Genomic DNA, 10,478 nt, shown 5'->3' with positions numbered 1-10,478 from the left:
GGTACATCGGGTTAAGAACTTAATTCGTTCTGGAGGTCTGTTCTTAACCTGAAATTGTTCTTAACCTGAAGCATCACTTTAGCTAATGGGGCCTCCCACTGCCACCATGTGATTTCTGTTCTCATCCTGAAGCAAAGTTCTTAACCCGAGGTAATATTTCTGGGTTAGCGGAGTCTGTAACCTGAAGCGTATGTAATCTGAAGCATATGTAACCCGAGGTACCACTGTATTGCGTTCCGATGCCATCTAATTCAAATTGTAATGAAATAATAGAAGAAACAATATCAGCCATAAAAATACAATTAAAAACCAATAGGAACATTTAATGTGATGGATGTTTTCAACCACAAATCCACAGACCAACCCTGAACCATCTGTATGAAGCTTGAGGAGCCCTCCTGTGGGCCACAGTTTGGGAATCTCTTTAATAGAGTAAAAGTATTTGCACCAAGGCAAGGAAAAAGATGCTAGGAATGGGGAGGAGAATCCAAGTAGGATCTGGGGAAGTGACCCCATTAGCACAACCTTGAATTTGTCAATAGCACACTTTTGTTAATCAAACCTTTCCTAAGGGGGAAGGTAATTTTTCCAAATTCTCAGATTTCTTCTGAGTTCTTCTGATCATGCTCTCTCCCTCTCTTGAACCTGGGTGATTTCCCAGTTACTTAATGGGGCCTATTGAGAGCTCACCTTTCTCTCATTTCAGCCATGTCAATACTTGCTTATACCCCAGTAATGCTTTTGTCTTCTGGGTCTATGCACATCGCTTTCAAGCCACCCTTGTTGCAATGTATTCCCTTGTCTTCCAGATCAGTGAAATAAATAATGCACAGAGAGGAAGTTTAGGTTGGCTGAAACAATTTGTTGCCGTTATCAAAAGGCTCCAACTCTAAATCACCCGCAAGCTGTTTATTGCCTTGTTCCATCTCTTAATTATACGAAACCTCAGCAGTTTGTTTAGTTTTTAATTAGCATAATCCAAGTACAGGGTTCATTCTGGGCAAGGACACAAGGCTATTGAGTATCTGTCCTTTATGCCACAGGGTCAAGAATCATTTCTGTGCTGTGCTTATTAATATATGTTCGTAGGAATGGCACTGAAAATCTATCATTAATATTGATCTTGATTTTTAAGCAGTCAATGGTCATTGATGCAGGCAGATAAATTACTGGAATGAATTTTGCAATTGCTTGCTAAGGCTATTCATATTGATAGATGCGCTATTGAGCAACTTTTCCTTTCTCCTTTTCAAAATACTAACCATGCCGATAGACATGTGGATGACTATGTGTGGGAACAGGTACGCAAATCATTTTTTCCTAAGTTCTCACAGAGTGAGAGAGAGAGATATACACCGCAGCAGGTCCTTTTTTCAGACTCTGCCGGAGAACTGGGAGGTTCCTTGGAAGCTTCTCGGGGTTACATTGGTGAGGAAGTGGTTAGGAACACAACCTTTTCTAAAGATAGTTTGTCTACCCCTTGCTATCCAGCTTCCCTCCTGTGTGGTACAGTCTCATAAGAAGGGCTGTGACCATAGGCACCAAGTTGCCCCTGTGACTGAGGGGACCCTGCCGCATGTGTGTGACATCACATCCTCTAGAGGAGGCCCAGCACTCTAGTAGAGCTGGGTGCTAAAGCTGCAATGTGCACTACACTGGGCCCCTTCAAACAAAAATCAAATAGAGTTGGCACACCTGACAAGCAGAAAGTCCCAGATTCCATCCCTGGCACCTTCAGCCATGTCCCCTGTCTTAAATCTTGGGAAACTGAAACAGCCTCGCTTTTGCCCCATATGAACTGAAGGTGTGTACTAGAACAATTGTCTTCTTCAACTATGAATCAGGACCCACAAGTAGGTTGTAGCTTGACCTCAGATGAGGCACCCCAGGAGACCATAGCATTTATTATCTCTTTCTCTCTATTTTTTTTTTTAAGTAGAAAGAGCAAGGCAGAAGGAGACCATACCCTCCAACATTTCGCCGATCAAAATAAGAGAATAATGATAATTTTAGTATTTATACCCCAAACATCTTACTGGGTTGCCCCAGCCACTCTGGGCAGCTTCCAACATATATAAAGACACAATCATTAAACATTAAACAAAACTTCCCAATACAGGATTGCCTTCAGACAGCTCAGGGTCGGATAACTCCCTACCCTCCAACGTTTCTCCAATGAAAAGTGGGACATTCCAGGATCAAATCAGAAACTGGGATGGCTCCTGTAAATCAGGGACGTCCCTGGAAAATAGGGACTTGGAGAGTGTGGGAGACAGAGAAGGAAAATGTGTCTTTACTTCTAATTTATACGTATTTTGTTGTACAGTGGCTTCCTTGAAACAAATGAAGCCTGTAAGCTGAATTGTGGGTGCTAAGAATTCAAAGATTTTGCTCCTCAAGCTGATGAATTGAAGTGCCATCTTAAACATATCTACTAATAGGTTCAGTGGGGCTTGTGTTCAGGTAAGTGAGAATGGGCTGCTAAACCTTCACACTGTGGAAGAGGTTTGCTGAAGTCGGAGAACCATTGTGTCATAGCAACTTGCCAGGCCCTCAGAAATTTAGTATGATATCCATCCAGTAGCCCCTTTTCTCTCTCTCACTTGGTGGCAGCAAAATCCTTATTTTTACCAACCTCTGCATGCATGGGAAAGAGAGAAGCAGTGGTTCTCAAAATGCTTGACGTCTCTGTTCAGGCATACAAAGCTCTGCAGACAGAAAACATTGGGAGAGATAGTAGTCTACAGTATTTGACAACTCAACTAAAATATTCTAGAAGTGAGTAAGGCTAAAACCCAGGCAGTATACGAGGATTTTAGACCAAGGACTTTCAGTATTTTGGACTCTTAGTACAAAATATGAAAATCTTTGGAATGGAATGCAATACTGGAGAATTACAAACATGTCCCACTCCTAGGATGTATGGAGGGCAGGGTTTAGTTTTGTAAGCCCTAAACTTTATATAGCAGCTAGGCAACTGAGAATATCAGCATGGTTTCTGCAAAGGTAAGCCCTGTCTATGTCACCTGTTAGAGTTCATTGAGAATAAGCATGTGGATGGGCTGAGGTGGGGAGTAGCCATTGTACACTTAGACTTTCAAAAAGCTTTGGTGATCTTCCATACCAAAGACTCCCAATCAAGTTTAGCAGTCACAGATAGATCCTCTTAAGGATCAGTAACTGGTAAAGAACAGAAGAAATGGACAATTCTCATAATGGTGGGATGGAGTCCCACAGTAGCTGAATTGGAACCTGTGCTCTTAAACTCATTCATAAATGTTCTGGCATTAATGTGAGCAGTGAGATGGCAAGGTTTAGCACCGAAGCTCAATTATTCAGGGTAGTTTTAAAAATGGCATTATGAGGAGCTCAAGAATGGTTTTCTCCAAACGGGGTGAATGGACATTTAAATGACCAATGCAGCTCAGTGTAAGCTGGTGCAAAGTGATGAACGTTGGGGCAAAAAGTCCTACCTTCATATATATGCCATTGTGAACTGAATTGGTGGCGATTGACCAGGAAAGAAATCTTGGACGTCTGGTGGATAACTTGATGAAAAGGTCGACCCAGTGTGCAGCAGCTATGAAAAAGGCCGATTCCGTGTCAAGGATCATTAGGAAATGGATTGAAAGTAAATCTGCCAATATCAAAATGCTATTATACAAATCTATGGAGGGACCACCTTTGAACTACGGTGTACATTTCTGGTCACCACACCTTAAAAGGGAGATTGCAGAGCTAGAAAAGGTTCAGGCAAGGTCAGGTAAATTGATCAACGGGCTGGAGCAGCTCCATAGGAGGAAAGATTGCATTGGTTGATGTTTTTAAGTTTAGAAAAAGGTATGTAATGGGGGACATGGTAGAAGTGAACAAAATTATGTATGGTGTAGAGAGAGATGATTTTTCTCCCTCTCTTATAATACCAGAACCAGGCGTCATTCAACAAGAATGAATATTGGAAGATTCAAGATAGACAAAAGATAGAACACACAGTGCAACTATGGAATTCACAATCACAAGATGTAATAATATCACTGGCTTGAATGTATTTAAAAGATAATAATACCAATTCATGGAGGACAAAGTTGTCATCATAATGGCTATGTTGCCTCCATTATTAAAGGTAGTATGGATACAACTTGCTGGGGACATGAGAGGGAGAGTGCTTTTGCATTGAGGGACTGTTTGTGGGCTTCCCACAGACATCTGTTTGGCCACCATGAGAACAGGTAGCTGTGGTAGACTGGTCTTTAGTCTAATCCAGCAGGGCTCCCCTCATGTTAATCCAAACCTTGGTTTGACACCATCTTCATGAAGTCCAATTATTACTTCCCTTAGTTATCTGTCTGCTCCCAGTTCAATTTTGATTCCTCTGCTACAGCCCTTGAACCAGAAGCCCTGTGAGTCAGGCAGTGGTTCCATGCTCCATGCGGATGGTTGGAGGAGGAGACAGCTAGTCATTCAAAGTCAGGTATCATGGCTGGGTTATAGGCAGTTGTCCAAGACAGTTCAGGAGCCAGAAAGCAAGAGTTTAGCCAGGGAGTGAACAATGAAGAGCAAAAGGAATCAGAGCTGAGGAGTAAGTTGAAGTTGCGGGACAAGCAGGAGCTACTGTTGAAGATCAAACCAGAAGTCAGGGGCAAAGCAATGTACACTCAGGAGAGCTAAATAAGACCTAGGTCCCAGGCAACCAAGCCCGTTTATAGTCCTTCCTGCCCAGGAAGGTCCCATGGCCAGCTTGCAGGTCATAATTGTTGAAGCAATTGCTGCTCCAATCTTCAGTTCTGTGGCTTTCCATATGGGGAGCCACACACAGGTCCAAAACAACCTATAGTTACAATCCTAGCAGTTCCTGAAACCATCACTGAAGCCTGGAGTCTTCTTAGTCCTAGAAATCAGGTCATCCCAGATAAATGACAAGCACCTCCCACACCAGGTGCACTTCAATATTCTGGATCCGATTTTGCTGAGGGAGGCCACCAGGTATTGGCCAGACAGCCCTTAAATCTAAATGCATATCATTGAACCCAGTGCCCCACATCAGGGTCAGCAAAATAAGGTAGGAAGAATGCAGCTGCCGCTCCTTGTCTTTGCTTGCCTTCAAACCTCTGTCATTCTTTTGTCCTCACCTTTTTGGAACCAGCTGATTTTCTTAATGTCCTTAAAATATTTCTGTTGTTGTTGTTGTTGCTTTGTTGTTGTTTTTCTGTTTGCTGCCCTGGGCTCCAATCCTCTCTTGTTGTCTCTCTACCTTCTGCATAATCTGTCCTCACATTACAGGACCGGATCCTCTTTCCTCTGTGCCTTGGACCAGCTCCTACTTTGCCTTCTGCTTGGACCTCATTCCATCCTGCACCTGCACCTGCCAAATCTCTTTTCTGGCTGGCGTTCTGCAAAGATCCTGAGAGGCTGCCCGCATTCTGGGCTCTCTGGCCCCGTTCCTGACAATTCCACACTTTAATTACAAAAAATGCATGATCTGATATTAAGCAAAGTGAGTCCTGTCAAATTAGTCATTCAGACAAATGTTTCCATTTCGTGGGATGACTCAACAACTTGTTGGAGAGGGGAAAAAAAATCTTCATTTACATAACTATAAGTCCTACCACAGCTTAATCATCCCTTTTGTCTGAACACATTCCATTTTTTGAATATTTGCATTTCATTGGCCACCTGCCATTTGTTTAAAGGGTAGGATGTAATTAGAAGCACTGGCAGTTCAGTGGTACATTTTTTTTTAATGGCTCAAATGCAGTTTGGGTGTCATTACCGTATCTGGTGCAATGCTATATACTATTGGAATGTCCCTGCTACTCAGAAATGTAATTGAAAATGTGAATAAATTGAAAAGGCCTCTTTCATCTTGGGGCCATGATGCACGCCACAAAAACGCAACATTTGAGGGCAGAGTGCTGTGCTCACCATAGCTCTGACGCAGTGTTCGAAACTCCCATTGTTCTAGGTGCATTATGCCACAGGAGATCTCATCTCTGAGCTCTGGGAGCAGTACTGTGCCTAAGATTTCAGATTAAAACTGCAGAGTGAAAGGAAAGGACCTTTTTCTGCCTCCCCACTTCCAGCTACAAAGTAATGGCTGAAAGTTCTAACTAGTGATGTGAAAGAAGGGCACCATATCTTGTGTGCTCCTCTCTACTGCTGCTTCAGGCTGCCTAGTGCTGCCAAGAAGCAAGCAACTATGGTGGCTGCTGGGTAGCACTGAAGAAGGGGGTCTATGCAGGTGACTGTAACAGCCATTGGAAAGGATGGCCACTGCTACAATCATCTCAAGGCTTCTGAAAACATAGAGGCTTTGCTTAGGGCTGCTTCGTGAATCAACTCAAATGCTGCTTCTCTCTTTTTGGCACATCGCTTTCACATACCCTCCAACTTTTCTCTGATGAAAATAGGGACATCCCATTCCACAATGATAATTTTATTGTTTATACCCCACACATCTTACTAGGTTGCCTCAGTCACTCTTGTTGTTGTGGTTTAGTCGTTTAGTCGTGTCCGACTCTTCGTGACCCCATGGACCAGAGCACGCCAGGCACTCCTGCCTTCCACTGCCTCCCGCAGTCTGGTCAAACTCATGCTGGTAGCTTCGAGAACACTGTCCAACCATCACATCCTCTGTTGTCCCCTTCTCCTTGTGCCCTCCATTTTTCCCAACATCAGGGTCTTTTCCAGGGAGTCTTCTCTTCTTATGAGGTGGCCAAAGTATTGGAGCCTCAGCTTCAGGATCTGTCCTTCCTGTGAGCACTCAGGGCTGATTTCCTTCAAAATGGATAGGTTGGATCTTCTTGCAGTCCATGGGACTCTCAAGAGTCTCCTCCAGCACCATAATTCAAAAGCATCAATTCTTTGGCAATCAGCCTTCTTTATGGTCCAGCTCTCACTCCCATACATCACTACTGGGGAAACCATAATCAGTCACACTAGGCGGCTTCCAACAGCAGGTGAGCTGCATCTGATTACTGGGAGGGAGAAATGGAGGGATGAAACAGATGGGAGGGCAGCATGGTGCAAAAGCACTGGTGGGCTCAGCCAGTGTGTTTGCACTGCTCCGACCTGATCCAGCCTCACCATTTCCAGTAAGCAGCACCTTCGCACCTTCTGGGAAGTCAGTTAAGCATCTCTGCCCCACATCTCTGGCCTCTGCTGCTGCTCAGGATCTTTATGCAGGTTTCTCTCACCTTGACCAATGATGGAAAATTTCCTAAAGGCAGGGGGATTCAGATGACCTACTGAAGAGCCATTCATTCTGTAAGATGGTCAATTTTTTTAAGGCAAGCTTCTTTCCTGTTGTGAAAATTGTACATGTACAAGTAATGAGGACGGAAATTAGATAGCAGCAGCCAAAATTGGATAATAGCAACATCCCCTCTCACCATAAACTCTGAACAGGTCATAACCCTTCATGCAAAAATGAATTCTTGTCTTCCTTCTGCAATGCAAAATCGTAACAGGGATCTGCTTGATTGTCAAGAAAGCACTGGCTGAGAAATGAACATGTCAGGTCAGAGCGGCAAAGGGCAAACACAATCCCTATTCTTTTTATAACATATGGCAAATGTTTATTGACTATCCAAATTCTTTAGAGTGGGGCAGGAGTCCATCCAACACTCACAGAAAAATGTGGTGTGATCTTTTAGAGTAATTAAATGAAACTTTATTACACAGCATGACAAAAGTCTGTAATTTATTGGGAATTCCGGGGGAGGATCAGATGGGCAGGGAATAATAATAATGAAGATTGTGATGATAATAATTGTTGTTCTTTTGTCTTTCATTTCTCCTTTCTTTCTTTCTTTCTTTCTTTCTTTCTTTCTTTCTTTCTTTCTTTCTTTCCTTTTCCCCATTTTCATTTTGTTGCATCAAAAAAGCTTTAATAAAAATTGTGCAAAACAGCAAAAGTCTGTAATTTTATCAGGATAAGTTCCCCCCCTGCTGTAACAGTTTTTTTTTATCAAAATGTATCTTCTGTGACATGAAAAATAAATAAAAGCATTATAAAAAAGAAAAGAATAGGAATGATATTTAATATATGAGATGCTCATACCATGTGCTTATCTTGCAGTAGAATGTGCTGTGTTTTTATATTGTGATTTTATCTTGTGAACCGCCCTGAGACCTGCAGGTACAGGCTGGTATACTACTACTACTACTATTACTACTACTACTAATAATAATACTCCCCAAATCCTGGTCTTCAGACTCTGCCCTGCCATTTGAGAAAATAGCCAACTGTAGCAAGATCTAGGGAAACTCAAGGTCAATTTATTTGTTATATTTTTGCCCCCATAGGTGGATAAACATTTGGATCTTCTGTTCATGTTGCCTTGGGCTAGATGCTGTGCACATTTACCTGGAGGAAACCCACTGAACAGTGTGGGATGTATTTTTGAGCAAGCATGCCTAGGATTGTGCTGTCAACCTCAGTTCAGTGTAATATGGGCCTCCTAGCAGTTTATCTGATGGTTGTTGCCAACCATGGGCTCTGGGGAATTGCCAACAATGACTTTTAGAGGAAGGCAAGGATCCCTTACTCCCCCACCAAATCACACCGGGCAAGCAGCAGACGCTCTCTCATTAGTAAGAGTTCAAAGCATAAATGGTAAGATTTAAATTTTATAATTATGACAGTATGTATGATCTGAGCGCGGATACCTAGCTCAGGTGGGTAATTACAGATCTTTAATACATAATTATGTTTCTTGGAAACATAATCACCTTCCTCTAACTACTCTATTTTGCAACATTCAGTGCACACGTAATGTAAATTATGCATTTAATCAGAACAGTTCTAATTGGGCCATTTTCAATTCCCTCCCATAAATACAGTTATTCATTAGCTGGGCTTCTAAAAACTTTATGCACCAAGATAATGTGGTTCTGAAAATATGCTTTTCCCGGAATAAATTTAGCTGCACTTGAAGGGGTTGTGTAAGGACAAAAGTGCATCTGTTGAAATCAACTCTCCCTTTAAAATAACAACAATAATTAATAAACTGCTCAAGTGCGATGCTGATTGGACATGTAAGTTGCAACCCACCTGTAGGAAGCAAAAATCCCATTCAACTTTCATAAAAGGACCAAGATGGAGAAGGCATAAATCCATTGGGGATGGGGGTTGTCCTTCTGGTCTGCAACTGTGCTTAGTTTTACCAGTTTTGCAACACACCCGTAAATCATCTGAGAAATGCACATATTGGGAGTAGGAGGGCTCATAGCCTAGAGTTAAAGGTAAAGGGACCCTTGACCATTAGGTCCAGTCGTGGCCGACTCTGGGGTTGTGGTGCTCATCTCGCTTTATTGGCCAAGGGAACTGGCATATAGCTTCCAGGTCATGTGGCCAGCATGATTAAGCCGCTTCTGGTGAAACAGAGCAGCACCCGGAAACGCTGTTTTCCTTCCCACCGGAGTGGTACCTATTTATCTACTTGCACTTTGACGTGTTTTGAACTGCTGGGTTGGCAGGAGCTGGGACCGAGCAACGGGAGCTCACCCTGTCGCAGGGATTCGAACTGCCGACCTTCTGATTGGCAAGTCTTATGCTCTGTGGTTTAACCCACAGCGCCACCCGTGTCCCTAGGGCTACTGCTTGCCAATTTCTTATCCACATGGAACTAACTGTGGTGCTTCTCTCTATACCAATGAAGCTTAGTAGCGGATTCAGGAAAGTTTGTGATTTTCTGAATATCCCTTAAACATAAAATAAAATGGTCTTGCCAGATCACACCAAGGTCTGACTAGTCCAGGATTTTGTTTTGAATAGTGGACAGCTGGTCCAATGCCTCTGGATAGTTAAGCCAGGGAAGGAAGATATTCAACATCTCCTCTTGTTAGTCCTATGTATCAGGTATTCAGATACCTTTCATGGGCACCATAGGAGGTATGGGCAGACATATTGGCTTAAAGCATCCTGCAAATGACCCTAAACCACAATTAGGTAACCTTGCTAGGAGTCTAACTAGGTAGGAGCCATTAAATAATCTTCTACGGAAACAGCTGAGGTTGCATTTGTTGCTACTTCTGGCATATGGCACCCATTGGGCTGAAGATTAGGAACTGGGAGGGACGCCAAGAGAAAGTGTGGGCTGAATCATTGTCTGAAAGGGGAAGTGGATACCTGTAGAAACTATTTCTACAGTGATTTGCTAAGAACAGGTTGCAGATGGTGTACAGGGGTTTGAAGTCATAAAACATTATTTCTCATTCAAAAGTTACTGCGTGCCCTCTAGAACTTCTCTGCTGTTTAATGTATGGAAGAAGAATACATATGCTATATAATAAATATGTAAGAGTGTTGTCATGCTGTGGTTTGGTTGGTTACATACAGGTGGCGCTGTGAACTACAGGCAGTCCACTCAATAGCAGAGGAATAGCCAGAAAAGACTGTGGCAGCTCTGCTCAGCTCTTCTTCATCTACCTGCCAGTCTTGGGGGCCCTGCTCTCAGGACCATGAGAGAGAAATCCTG

The 10,478-nt window shown here is 42.9% G+C and overlaps 1 long non-coding RNA gene across 1 annotated transcript; it reads right to left on the bottom strand.

The window, feature by feature from the left end:
* Nucleotides 1-227: 227 nt before the first annotated feature.
* On the bottom strand, nucleotides 228-3,582 carry LOC310849034. The gene is made up of 3 exons (XR_014566752.1): nucleotides 3,474-3,582; nucleotides 2,636-2,708; nucleotides 228-422 (listed from the first exon to the last, which is right to left on the bottom strand). It is a non-coding gene; the product is annotated as an uncharacterized lncRNA (long non-coding RNA).
* Nucleotides 3,583-10,478: the final 6,896 nt, after the last annotated feature.

This window comes from Podarcis gaigeae, assembly GCF_964106915.1.
Source record: "Podarcis gaigeae genome assembly, chromosome: 7".
Classification (NCBI taxonomy): Eukaryota; Metazoa; Chordata; class Lepidosauria; order Squamata; family Lacertidae; genus Podarcis; species Podarcis gaigeae.
This window is presented reverse-complemented; position numbering and strand designations above follow the sequence as displayed.